Source organism: Quercus lobata, chromosome 5 (assembly GCF_001633185.2).
Source record: "Quercus lobata isolate SW786 chromosome 5, ValleyOak3.0 Primary Assembly, whole genome shotgun sequence".
In the NCBI taxonomy this organism is placed as follows: domain Eukaryota; kingdom Viridiplantae; phylum Streptophyta; class Magnoliopsida; order Fagales; family Fagaceae; genus Quercus; species Quercus lobata.
The window spans coordinates 78829203-78843947 of record NC_044908.1 but is presented as its reverse complement, the minus strand read 5'-3'; the positions used below and the strand labels follow the sequence as shown (position 1 = coordinate 78843947).

The 14745-nt window shown below is 34.6% G+C and overlaps 1 pseudogene; it reads left to right on the top strand.

The window, feature by feature from the left end:
* The first annotated feature begins 9064 nt into the window (after positions 1–9064).
* On the top strand, positions 9065–14538 carry LOC115991217 (annotated as a pseudogene).
* Positions 14539–14745: the final 207 nt, after the last annotated feature.

Below are 14745 nucleotides of genomic sequence, written 5' to 3'. Positions count from 1 at the left end.
GTCATAAAAGAGTAAATCATGCAATGGTGTAGTTTCTTAATCAATTTAAGATTTTATAAAATTATTTTAGTTTACCTCACAAATAGGTAGGTTCCCGTGCATAGCACGGGTTAGTGACTATTGTATGTTTCAATTGCTTCTTTGTTATTTATTCTTGAGGTTTGGATATCAATTATCAAGTACTAAACAATTAAAATTCAACAATAAAACTCATAGATAATAAATAATCAAGAGCTTATTGCTACGGACACTATGAGTTGTGAGATCACTACTTCAATAATATTCTATATACTCAATAGTAGATTTTAAATCGCTTTTGAAAGAACTGGGATTTGTCTCAACTTTTTTTTTCTTTTATATGAACTTTTGGTCTCAAATTTAGCCATTTCTTTGTTTTGGATTATAGGTTTGGCCATATAGTGGATCTCACTAGCATTACATCGGTTCTTTATCTTAAAGATAAGACTTCTATTTCTACCGCAAGAACTATTTAGGTATGTATCCCTTGCAAGCATACATGAACTTAAATTGTCTTTTAATATATGCATGCTTTATTATTTTCCAATAGTTTTCCCGTGCATCGCACGATGCACGGGTTAGTGACTAGTTAAGTTGAAAGTCGTGCATATTTGTCAAGGTTTTTGTTTCCAAGTCCCCGGTTTGACCTTACTAATTGAAAAACCATGGCTACCTCCAAGACTTGAGAGCAATCCCATTCAGGAATCCAAAACCCAACTAAATGCAAAATACATTTCCAAACACACAAAATTACCCCCCCACATCCAATAATAGAAAATTTAAAAAAATTTACAACTTGCTACAATAAGATCTATATATAGATATTTATTTTTTCTAATTTTTTAATCACTCTTCTCGCACCTAGCACTCTCTCTCCTCTTTGTTCTCTCTCTTCATCAGTCGTGGGAGGTTCGCGGGATTCATTTATCATGGGTGACTGATGTCATGAAAGCTACAAGAAAATAAACATGTTGCTTTTTGAATGAAAAAAAAAAAGAACCTCAAATCCACGAGGGGTCCCTTTCCACAAATTGATAGGGTTCTAGAATCCACTAAAGAGAGATAGACAAAGTCTGTATTTTTACAAAATCTGAAAACTGAATTGCCTTGAAGGCTACAATATGTTTATATAGTAAAAGAAACCCTAGGGAGGTTAGGATAAAAACCCTAATTCACACTAATTACGAGATTAGGTGGCAAAATATCGAATTTCACCAAAAATAGTTAAATTGAGTTAAATTCAAAATCATAAACTATTGAAATTAAGGGTCGTCCCAAAATCTTTCTCAAAAAAAAAAAAAAAAAAAGGCCGTCCCAAAATAAACGGGACTTTATTTTGACTTTTAAAATAAAAATTATTAAGGAAAAACAATTATTACTATAAATAGTAAAAACACTGTTTTCGGGGCCTTAACGAAGGAATTTGCCTAAATTTAGGTGACACTTGACACATCTTGAGTTTGAATCAAAATGCAGTTTCCTTTCAACCTGCCAAAATTCATGTAATTTCGACACTATCGCCCTAATGGCCTCTGCTAGCACCCTCCCTTGCAACTCCTTTCAACCTGCCAAAAATGCGAGGATCCAAGGGCTTTTGAAATATTATCTAATCAATACTTGCCTAGTAAACACTAAAATAATTCCTCATATTAGATTTCTTTTCATTTTTGTTATCAAATCACCGATTATACGTGATGGTTTTTAGACCCCTTAAAACACAATTGGATTAACCTAGTTAATTAGCCAAGTTATTGCTTAGTCCAAATTCCAGATCTAGGTTATCACAATCAAACAATCATATCATGTAAAGTAACAGAAAGATAAATAACACAATGATATGATCACCCAGGAAACCAAACAATTAAAAACCTGGGGAGGATTTAACCTAGCTATCTTCAAGGTAAACCTGAATCCACTATGAAAGAATCGAAGTTTTACAATAGGACTTAGACCGTTAACATCCTATTGCTACCCACCAGTAGAAACTTACTGACACAACCACGTGCAAGCTCCGAGACCACGGACTCCTTTTTTCTTGGATTCTCCAGCAAGTACAAGCACACTCGCTTGTGTTTCTTTAAGTTCTTATGGCAGCAACTAAATGATCATCAAGTTCTTGAATGAATCTCCTCTTGATAATCCTAAGCTTGTGTAAAGGAAAGCTCCTCACAGATCTCACAAGAGGTTTACACAAACAGCAATATAAGCCACACTAAAACGTGGCTAGGGTTTGCCTTATATACATAGGGCAAAAACACAAAACCCTAAATGTTTTAAATGAACTAGGGCTGAGTTAGAATTCTGTAGAAAAATGCATTCTGCCCGAATTTCAATTGATCGAGCCTAAGCTTCTATCGATCGAACCAGGCCGAATTGCACTATTAATTCTGCAACAACTTAAATCCAACTTTACATAAATGACACAACTTTGAGCAAGTCTAAACACGACTAAAAAACTTGTTTTGATCATGGTTTGCCAACAATACACATTAGAGTTCTAAATACATAAGTTCCTAAGTCTTTAGAACCTAACAAACTCCCCCTTTGGCAATCCGTGACAAAACACAACTAAAAGCTCAAAGTTTACGAGAAAAGTCCTTTACAAAAAAATGCTCATAAAAACAAATTCAATCCTAACTACTATCCATCAGTTGCAAGTGTAGACAGCAGCTTAATTGAATCAACCTGTATATTTCTTGAAACACTAAACAAAATGTATAACTACATGTGTGGAAAATACAAGTAAACAAAATAAATTCTTGATTTCAACCACCACACAATAAAGACATAGTTCAATGAATAACTCATAAATATAAATCAATAAGCAGTTGAAATAAGAAACATATAAAACAATAAATGTATCTCCCCCTATCATGAATAGCCCAATCAAAACAAAAACGAGCTAAAAAGGTAAATACAAAGTGAAGCACCTAGATACAATCTAATCTCCACAAGCTCCAACAGACAAAAATGCTCTCCCCCTGAAAACAAAAACTCTACAAGTGCTCAAATAACCAAAATATACTCCCCCTTTTTGTGACGAAATGCCAAAGGGCAATCAAAATCCATCATCAAAAGGAGGTGACGGTGAGGATCATTGAAACTGTGCCAGCTCTGCAAAGCTCGAACCTCATCAAGCACATCCACCAAAATCTATCCATGAGCTGCCTGAACAGTCAAGACATGATCCAACGTACGTCAAATGTCTGAATCATCCGAAGTAGTCGGTGGAGGAACATCAGCATCAGTAGCAGCACCACCAGATGCCTTAGCCGTATCAGCACCTGTAGAAGAGGGAGGAGGGGGAACAACACCAGATGACCCACCTCTAAGACACGTAGAGCCAACCCTTAAGTGAGCAGCCCTCTGCCTAAGGAAGGTGGCACCTATGGGAGCTATGACAACAAAATCCTATGAATAAAAATAAGATGGATAAGAGCATGAGCTATGGCAGAACTCCTATGAACTTCATTCAAAGAACGAAGAAACAAATGAGGAAAGCTAATAGACACACCGGAAACAAAAGCGTACAAAAACATACATCGCTTAAGAGGGATGGTGTGGAGATGAAAAATAGGCCACAAAGAATGACATGATATCCTAAAGAAAAGATAGGTAGTCTTAGTAAGCTCAGCAGACATGATCCGAGGATTAGAACCCCACTGGATAGAAGACCCAGTGATATAAGACATAACATCATCTAGGGGTGGAGACTCCTCATAAGGATAGACAAGCTCCCTAACGATCGGAACCCCAAGAGCTTCAGCCACTATCTGAGGGTTAATGGTGAACTTAACACCTCATATTCAACTCCTAATAAGGGTGTTGGAATCATAGACGTGGCAAGAGAGATTTGAGAAGAACTCTTTAATCAGGGCGGTCGGGGGTGGATGATCTACCTCTAACAAGGACAACCAACCTCTACTCTCAAGGTTTGCCCTAATGGCAGGATCTACCTCATCTAACACAACAAAACGCTCAGCCTAAATCTTTTGCTTACAGTTCAGTTTCTCATAGCCCTCACTACTTTTGTCATTCCTAAACAACTCACTCCTAGAGAGAGACTCAGAGGAAGTGGAGGGGGTCCTATGGGCTCTAGTCTTCCTAGGCATGGTGCTAGGAAAAGGACAAAGACACCAAGCAGAAAAAGAACAAAAAACCAAGGGCAGACTGCAAGTTAGCACAAAAAAAAATATATAACAAAAATCTATATGATGCATGAATAGTTTAAATGTCATGATGCATGCTCTAATGCAGTGCAATTAAGTTCAAATTAAATTCAAGTTCACAAAATTGGCTTGAGCATAGAGTTTCTAACAAAAAACCCCAAAATTTTGAAAAACCACTTGTTCAATTTGTAAAAAATTGACCAATTGATCATCACACAAGATAGATTATATAAAATAATGATCAATTACATCAATTCAACAAGCCAATTTCATCAATTGAAATAAATTTGAACAAAATCCCCAAATTCGGATAAATACAAACCCTAGAATTTTCATTTCTCACAAAACAACAAATTGATCAAATTAAGCATCATAGATCATGATTATATCATTATAGGAACAAAACCCTATGATCAATTTCAGAAAAAGAGGCTTGAAACATCAAAAATCCCAATTTGAAAAGTGTCGAAAATACCTAATGAAATGCATGAAAACATGAAATAAAATGTAAAAGGAAGGGCATAAAGGACTTACCGGCTTATAGAGAGGAAAACCTTGCAAAAAATCCGAAGGAAAACGACAAAAAATTTGTGGGCCAGCCTTGTCCAATTTGGAGAGAGAGAAAAGTTTGAAAACCCCTTTTGAAAAGTAAGTTTGAACAAGTCAAATCTGATTTTTTAAAAACCTGATTCATGATTTTTGATTGATCGAAAATCAGTTTCAATTTCAATTGATTGAAACAGACAGAGGCTTCTTTAAAAATTTAAATAATTTCAAAACAATTTCGATTGATCAAAAATCAGTTTGGATCAATCGAAGCAAAAAGAGACTTCCTTAAACAATTTTAAAACAATTTCGATTGATCGAAAAACAGAATGGATCAATTGAAACAGACAGAGACTCACAATTTTTTTTGAGAAAAAACACAGTTTTTGAAAATAATAAAGACACATTTCAGAAACACCTCAAAGCATTGAAATAGATGAACAAAATGCATGAGTATGTGATGAAATGTATTTTCGAAAACAAAGTTTTAAACCCAGTTTCCCAAAATTAAGATTTTCAAGCATTTACCATAAATTCTCAAGCATCAAATCTGTTTTGCAAAAAAGCTTAAGGTATTTGCAAACTTGGTTGGTCAGACCAAAGACACACACAATAACATGTACAATGTTTAGCAAAGAGTAACTTGTGTAATGTGTGCAACTAGCAAAAGTTTGAGATACATGTGAGGTGATATGTGTATAGCAATTTAAACACAAAGTTTACAAAATTCATTACATAGAATTTGAAAGAGACTATTACCAAAAGAGTTACATCATATAACTCCCACATCTTCTAGATCATAAGCTTGCAATCATGTAAGTTTCTTGATTTTGCCTCATATTGTACACACAAATTTTAAATTATTCAGAAACTTATTAAAATAGCTGGGATAATGTATAAACCAATTTTAGCAATTATTTGATTTAGCTTTAAGTCCAATAATGTACACACCAATTTTAGCAATTAAACCGAGGCTACACCTTATGATCTTTTTGTGCATGTGCTATACTTTCTCGAGCACAAAATCTTACGATATGCATTAAGGTGTTCATTATTGGCTAGTGAATAGTGGTGAGATAGTTATTTATGCATTTCTCTAAAGGTTCAAGTTTGACAGTCAAAGACATGTGACTTCAAGATCAAGACAAAGTGATCAAAACCATAAACATCTTTTTCACACAACATGCACTACAAAGCTTCAACTAGTAAAGTGCAATAAGTAAGCTCATCAAAGCTAAACAAAGTACAAAAGACATGTTATGTGAAAATAAGTTGACCAACCTTGTTTTCAAAAACCAAGAAAATAGTGCAAAACACAACTTGCTTCCTTTTTCTTCTTTTTTCTTTATTTTGAAAAAAATAAACAAAAACAACCTAGAATGAAATGTATGAATGTTATGCAATGCAAGTCCTAGAAATAGAGAAAACGAAAAACCAAAGAACAATGGTCATAAAGAATAGCAATGAAGCACAAAGACCATGTCAGAAGGACTCAATTAGATTGAACCTTTTGCATCCAAAACTTTTTAGATGCACCACTAGCATTGGAGTTCTTATTCACATGTGTATGATTTCCAACTCCAGGATTGGAATAAAGGTTTAGAGCCTTTACCAATTCACCAATGAGTACCATAGGATCTTGTGTTTGAGGCATAAGTACTTTTGGTTTGTTTGCTTTCTTAGCAGCTTGTAGCTTGTAACAATTTGGACTAATGTGTCCAGACTTTTCACAAAAATGACAAACCGATGCAGGCTTATCATGTGACTTGTCCTTAGAAAGGGTAGGCTGCTTAGGTTTAGACTCTTTCAAATCAACCCTAATCTTCCTAGGAGGTATAACTTATAAGGGTTTGACAACCTCACTCACAACCTCACTCAAAGGAGGTTCAGAAGAAGATGAAGGAACAAAGATAGTGGAATTAGGTGCAGATACATTGATGCTTTCTACAAAACCTAGCCTAGTTTTGTTAGAAGGAGACTTTTGAACACTAAGCATATGATCAAGTTTGGAACTAGCAGACCTATTAGATTGTTCTCTAGCAATAGAAAGCTTATGTTCCAAATTCTTAACTTTATTAAGTAAAAGCATCTTCTTAGTCTTCACATTATTCAAAAGTTCAGTAGCATCAAACAGTTTAACAAGCAAAATTTTCTTATCAAGCTCAAGAGATGCAATTTTCTTCAAGCCTAATTCAACATTCATAGCATCCTTTGTAGCAACTTTGCAAAGTTTATTGTAGGCTTCTTAAAGATCTACATCCTCAGAGAGTTCCCCATCAGAAGGGTTCTCTTCAGCAAATACACTTTCATTGACTACAGCAGTAGCAGTGAAAGCAATGAAGTTTCCATCCTCGTCACAACCAGACTCATCATCAGAAACTTCACCATCACTAAGGGTTACAGCCGTAGCCTTACCCTTAGACATCAAGTAAGTAAGACATCAAGTAAGTAGGACATTCAAATTTCATGTGACCGTACCCTTAACATCCAAAACACTAAGGACCCATAGAATTATTAGAAGATTGACCTACTTTTTCTCTAGGTTTATCAGTGTTGTTAACCTTATTGGGATCATTCTTCCTAAAGTTTCTAAGTTCAGTAGTGTTCTTATCTCTTGCCCTTCTGTTGTTGTTTCTAAGGAAATTCCTAAAGTTCTTGGCAAAGTAAGCAATCTCTGTAGCAGAGAACTCATCATCAAATCCACCAACATCAACATCATCAACTGACTTAAGAGTCATTGATTTGGATTTGCTAGTCTTAGGTAGGTCCAACTCATAGGATTGAAGAGATCCTACAAGTTCATCAATAGGGAGGAGTCCACATCCTTGCTCTCAGTGATGGCAGTCACCTTGGGTCTAAAATCTTCAGTTAAAGATCTAAGAATTTTCCTAACAATTTTAGGTTGATCATAGATTTCACCCAAGTTATATGCAGAATTTACAATATCATTAAGTTTAGTATAGAATTCATCAAAAGATTCATCATCAGACATCCTAATGCTTTAAAATTTAGAAGTTAACTACTGCAATTTATTGATTTTGACAGCCTTTATGCCTTTATGCACAGTTTGGAGGATATTCCAAGCAATATAAGCAACCTCAACAGTAGAGATTCTCTTAAATTTCTCCATAGAAACAACGTTAAAAATAGCATTCATAACTTTGTTATTGAACGCAGCTGCTTCTTTTTGAGAAGTTTGCCACTCACTAACAGGAGAAGTGGGCTTCTCCTATCCGTATTCGATGGAGTTCCAGACTTTCTCATCAATTGATTTCAGGAATGCTTTCATCCTTACTTTCCAATAAGCATAATTATTCTCATCAAAGTGAGGAGAAATAACAAGAGAATGTCCGTGTTCCATGACAATATGGGTCAAGGATCAGCTCAGAGATCAAAAAATTAACAACAAGAGAGCAACCTGCTCTGATACCACTTGATAGTTTTTAGACCCTTTAAAACATAATTGGATTAACCTAGTTAATTAGCCAAGTTATTACTTAGTCCAAATTCCAAATCTAGGTTATCACAATCAAACAATCATATCATATAAAACAGCGGAAAGATAAATAACACAATGATATGATCACCCAGGAAACCAAACCGGTAAAAACCTGGGGAAGATTTAACCTAGCTATCCTTAAGGTAAACCTAAATTCACTATGAAAGAATCAAAGTTTTACAATAGGACTTAGACCGCTAACATCCTATTGCTACCCACAAGTAGAAACTTATTGACACGACCACGTGCAAGCTCTAAGACCACAGACTCCTTCTTTCTTGGATTCTCCAGCAAGTACAAGAACACCCGCTTGTGTTTCTTTAAGTTCTTATGGCAGCAATTGAATTATCATCAAGTTCATGAACGAATCTCCTCTTGATAATTCTAAGCTTGTGTAAAAGAAAGCTCACAGATTTCGCAAAAGATTTACACAAATAACAATTTGAGCCACACTAAAACGTGGCTAGGGTTTGCCTTATATACCTAGGGCAAAAACACAAAACCCTAAACATTTTAAATGAACTAGGGCTGAGTTGGAATTCTACAGAAAAACACATTTTGCCCGAATTTTGATTGATCGAACCTAAGCTTCGATCAATAGAACTAAGCCAAATTGCACTATTAATTCTGGAACAACTTAAATCCAACTTTACATAAATTACACAATTTTGAGCAAGTCTAAACACGATTAAATAACTTGTTTTGATCATGGTTTTTCCAATTAATATTACTCATATACTATATAGAACATGAAAGTCCGAAAGGAGGGCATGTGAATGTGTGTGCATGTAACTTCAAGGATGGTTAAACTCTACTCTCAAACCAAAAAACCTTTGCACTTGGATTTTTCAGCCTTGACAATTCCAACCACCGCTACATTGGAATTTGGTATTACCAAATTACCGAACAAACTATTGTGTGGGTTGCAAACAAAGAAAATCCTCTAAATGATACCTCTGGAGTTCTCTCCATCAACGATCAGGGAAACCTTGTACTCCACTTCCAAAACTAAATCATTCCCATTTGGTTCGGTAATGTTTCTGTTTCAGTCTCACCCACAAATAATTCTATGGTTCAGCTCTTAGATTCAGGAAACCTTGTTTTGGTTCAACAAGACAACCAAAGGGTGAAATTATGGCAAAGCTTCGATTATCGCACCAATACTATGCTTCCACTTATGAAATTGGGGTTGAACCGGAGGATCGGGCTAAACAAGTACCTAACATCATGGAAATCCAAAGATGACATGGGAACCAGAAATTACTCGTTTGGGTTGGATCCAAGTGGGTATCCCCAGTTTTTCTTCTACATGGATCGGGTTCCATTATGGCAAATCAGATCTTGGACCGGCCAAGGATTGGGCAGTGTACCCGAATTGACACCTAAATTTTTTAATTTCACCTTCAATTTTATCTTTGTGAATTATCAAGATGAGATCACCCTCATGTATAATATAACTGATCTCAAAGCTCTCCCTAAAACTAGATTTGTTAAAACTAGATTTGTTTTGCATGAATTAGGAACATTGCAATTCCTCACCTGGTCTGAGAGTAGATGGCTGGGGATCCTTTTCACAGTCGCATTATGTGATAAGTATTTGTTTTGTGGTCCAAATGGTTACTGTGACCCTTATAATGTCGACAAGTTTGTGTGCATGTGCTTACCTGGGTTTGAACCCAAGTCGCCCCGTGATTGGTTCTTAAGAGATGGGTCACATGGGTGCGTGAGGAAGCAAGGAGTGTCCACTTGCAATAATGGAGAAGGATTCGTAAAGTTGGCACATGTGAAGGTGCCTGACACTTCAAAAGCACTTGCAAACATGAGTTTAAGTTTGGAAGAGTGTGAGCGAGAGTGCTTGAGGAATTGTTCGTGTACGGCTTACTCGAGCACATGTGAGAGTGAAGGGATTGGATGCTTGAGATGGCATGGGGAGTTGGTGGATACAAGAACATTTTCTAATGTAGGACAAGATTTATACATATGAGTGGATGCTGTTGTACTAGGTATATTTTATTCTTTTACAAAGCTTCATCTTTTGGTCCTTTTGACTTCATATAATGTTTTTGAATTTACCAAATATGTGACATTGCCAAATACCTACCCCAGCAATAATGCCTGATGCTAGTTTGTGTTTTTTTTTTTCCTTCAGTATAAGAGTTTGTAAAAGAATGAATGAAAAAATAGAAAGAAATTTAAAATTTTACTAGTATGAATATGCTTTATCTTTTGTTTGCTTTTTTCAAGATATAGATAATATCAATATATTATTTCCATTTCATTAAAGGAATAAGTGTTCTAAAACACTTAGGAGATAATGTAATGGAATGAGCATTCTAGAGGGAGAGAGAGCGAGAGGTTGGTGTACCTGGGTATTTGAAAAAGTTAAGGAAAATGTCTTCATATAGTCTACTACAAAGAATATTTAACAAACATCACTGAAATTATAAAAACATTCTTTTCCCTTGAAAGCTACAAAATGCATTATTACATGGGCTTTAATATTCTTCTGTTTTTTAATTATTTATGAAGGAGTGTTTTGCATTGCAAAAAATAGAACAATACATACCATCAATGCAAATCAAAACATAAGCTAGATAAAGTTGTACTAATTATTTATGAAGGAGCGTTTTGCATTGCAAAAAACAGAACAATACAGACCATCAATGCAACAATGCAAATCAAAACATAAGCCAGATAAAGTTGTACAAAGTATAAACATCTTTCAAAGTGTCAACTAACAGACCACATAGCACTCTTAATAACAGAGAAACACACTTAAATGATTATATAAATTCCATTTTTGTATTGAATTCTTCAAATTTTTACAAGAAGCAGCGATGAATCTAATGAACCAGCTATAAATTCCAATTTTGGATGATTCCTTTTTCTTTTTCTTTTTTTTTTCTTAGTAGAACTTCTGGGGGAAAACTTAGATAATGTACATTGGACTCCCCAATTAAATCCAAACATATAGCTGCATTAAAATTAGATGTTCTTGGAAAAGATAGCATTGTTTGTGTTTTATTAGTTAATGCAATCATGTGTTTGAATTTAATTGGAAACCTAGTGTATTGCATCTAAGTAGATGGTATAAAGAAGCAACCAAGGCAATTTTGAAAGGAAAAAGTTTGGCGCCAAACATGTTTGGAGCTATTTTGCTTCAACCCATGACCATGATGTAACAATTTAAGAGATCATCCATGTGCAATTTTAGTCGCATGACTTTTTAAATGAGTCAAGTAACTTGATTAAATAATACACATGGATAATCTTATAAATCACCATGTAGTGAGTTGGAAAAGATACTCCAAACATGTTTAGAGCCAAACTTTGATCATTTTGAAAATACTAGACTAAAACTTTTTGCCTTTCAACCTATGTATTCCTTAGTGCATTAGATCATTCCATCTGCAGATTCCTTTATCTACCATACATAAATGCAGAAATCTAATACGAAATCAAGTGAAAGAACACATAGAGAGCACATGGTCACACATTCCACTGACTTCTACAAAAAGCACATAGGAGATCACCATTGTAGGTTTGTACTCAATTTTGCAAGCCATTCTTAAGTAGGCAACTTGTCCTTCACAGCCAGCAAAAATATGAAGGACTACTTCCTCCTTTCAATTAAGGCCTTCGTTTTTCTTACTTCACTCCACCACTAAACTACAACTCGTCCTTCACTGCCAATCAAAATATGAGGAAATGGCTGCTTTAGACTTACACCAGCTTCCACCATTCAACTGTGCCCTTTTTACTTCTCATTACAATTCAGGTTGAATTGCATGTGAATTTTCTAGATTTAGTTGGAATCCAGAGCATTGAGTCGTTCTAGTTAATTTTTGTACATGGAAATAAGCATGTATAGTAGATCTTCTGATCTAGTAGGTTTCCAAGGCCACTGCACATCTTTTAGAATGCTTGATATTTTTGCAAACATAGAACTTGCAATATAATAGACCACCTAGTGGGCAAAATTGGGGGACCAAAACATCTTCAAAATGTCAATTATCAAGCCACATGAATATTACTCTACCCTTTTCGACTAAAAACTTGATGAATGTCCTAATATTTTCTATAGCCTCATCGGTAGCCTCGAGGAACTTTCAATACCCAGAAGCACATACCTCTAAGAAAATTGATTTTTAAATTGTTAGGGGTCAAAAAAGGCCACCAAGTGGGATTTCCTATCAATGAGGAACTAGAAATTATAAACTTAAATTTTTCCTCTTATTTTCTTCTATTTCATTTTTTCTTTGAGTTATTTGCTCAATTTCATTTAGATGGGGCTTTTGTGTGGGAATTCATGATTGGAGAAAGGTAAAAGTTTGGCTCCAATCATATTTACAGTCTTAGGCTTCAACCCTCAATAGGAAGATAACAGATGTGTGTCATCTTCCTAGGTTGAAGCCTAATTCTTCAAACAATATTTCGAGCCAAACTATGTCCTTGGAGAAATATGGTAATTTACATTATTTGTTACTTATTTTATGATAGGGAAGAATCAAAGCATTGCTTCCCATTTACCAAACTTTGAAGATGCTCCAAGTAAAAGGGACCTTGATGGAACTAGAAATTCAAACTTTTTGGTGTTTGATCTAAGAACCATTATTGCAGCCACAAATAACTTCTCTGTTTCTAACAAGCTTGGCAAAGGGGGTTTTGGCTCAATTTATAAGGTAATCTTTGTGAACAAGTCCCAAAAATTGCTTAATCTTATTTCAAGTGTGTAAATGGATTAGAAAGGACATCTTGAATGTTTAGGGGTATTCATTCAGTATGAATCTATTAAATGAAATTAGGCTTGCCCAAATAATACACTAAGTTGAATTTCTCTCAACAATTGTGCACTATGACAAAATAAAATCTGAATTTTTTTTTTTGATATAATGAAATCTGAAATTTAATTTCATGGTTCACTGCAAAATGGGATGGAAATAGCAGTGAAAAGACTATCAAAATATTCAGGACAAGGAATAGAACAGTTTAAAAATGAAGTTGCACTAATTGCTAAACTTCAACAGAGGAACCTTGTGAGAATTTTAGATTGTTGCATTCACGGAGAAGAGAAGATGTTAGTCTATAAGTACTTGCCAAATAAAAGCTTAGACTCTTTCATCTTTGGTCTGTCTTCTTTTCCCATGAAATTAACTCATCATCACCAGAAAATGGTCCTCCAATTACAAACATATCAATTCCTACTAGTGAGATTATATACATAACCAAGTAAGCAGAAATGCAATCTAATCCAAGTTCTCACATCTTCATTTAGATGAAACAAGAAGGTCATGTTTAGATTGGGAAAAGCAATTTGAGATTATTTGCGGAATTGCTCGAGGGATGTTATATCTTCATCAAGACTCAAGATTAAGAATTATCCATAGAGATTTAAAGGCCAGCAATATTCTACTCAACAATACTTTGAATCCAAAAATTTCAGATTTTGGTATGGCTAGAATAGTTGGGGGTGACCAAATCGAAGCAAATATAAATTGCATCGTTGGAACATAGTAAGTTTACCAAATTGCAAAGATATAACTATAGTTTTTGCAAAATTACTTGACTAACGTTTTCATATCTAGAAAGGGTACAAATTGCAGGCCTCTCTAAGAAAAATATCTAGAATATCTTTATAACTCTTTATTATCTTATGTTATTTCTAATGTAATATGCCATGTTCGTGCCCAATGGAACATCTTTAATCTTTTTTTTTTTTTTTTTGCTCAATAATGAGCATGGCTCAATGGATTCTTTTTCATTGTTTTACGCAGTGGCTATATATCACCAGAATATGCAATGCAAGGACTATATTCAATAAAGTCTAATGTATATAGCTTTGGGGTTTTGCTATTAGAGATAATTATTGGTAAAAAGAACAACACTTGTCATCCTGATGGTCCTCCCTCAAATTTGATTGGACATGTAAGTACGAGTGCAAACAATGACTAATAAATTTGGCTTATATTATTTAGCTTGATATGATGAATATATTGTCAACAGATTTAGGATCTATGGAGGGAAGGCAAAGCAATGGAAATTGTTGATCCATCACTAGGTGAGACATACCCTGCTATTGAAGTTTCAATATGCATTCAAATTAGGCTTTTGTGTGTGCAAGAACATGCAATAGATCAACCAACCATGTCAGCAATTGTTTTCATGTTGGGTAATGACACAATTATTCCTTCTCCAAAAGAACCTGCATTTATTTTGAAGAGTACTTTCAATAATAAAGACAAATTAAATGGTGAAGCAGCTAATTTTGTAAATGAAATAACAATTTCTGAAATTGAAGGTCACTAAGGGCCTATTTGGTAAGAGTATTTAAATATAGTTTTTTATTTTGCAATCCATAAAATGGTGGGTCGCACACTTGAATTTATTGTTTGCTAATATTTTCTATATTCAATTTTCAAAAAACAATATCCTATTTTCCTAATTTAGAATAGGATTTTAAAAACAGCTAAGAGGGTGTTTTCAGGATATAGAAAATGTTTTTAATGACATAGT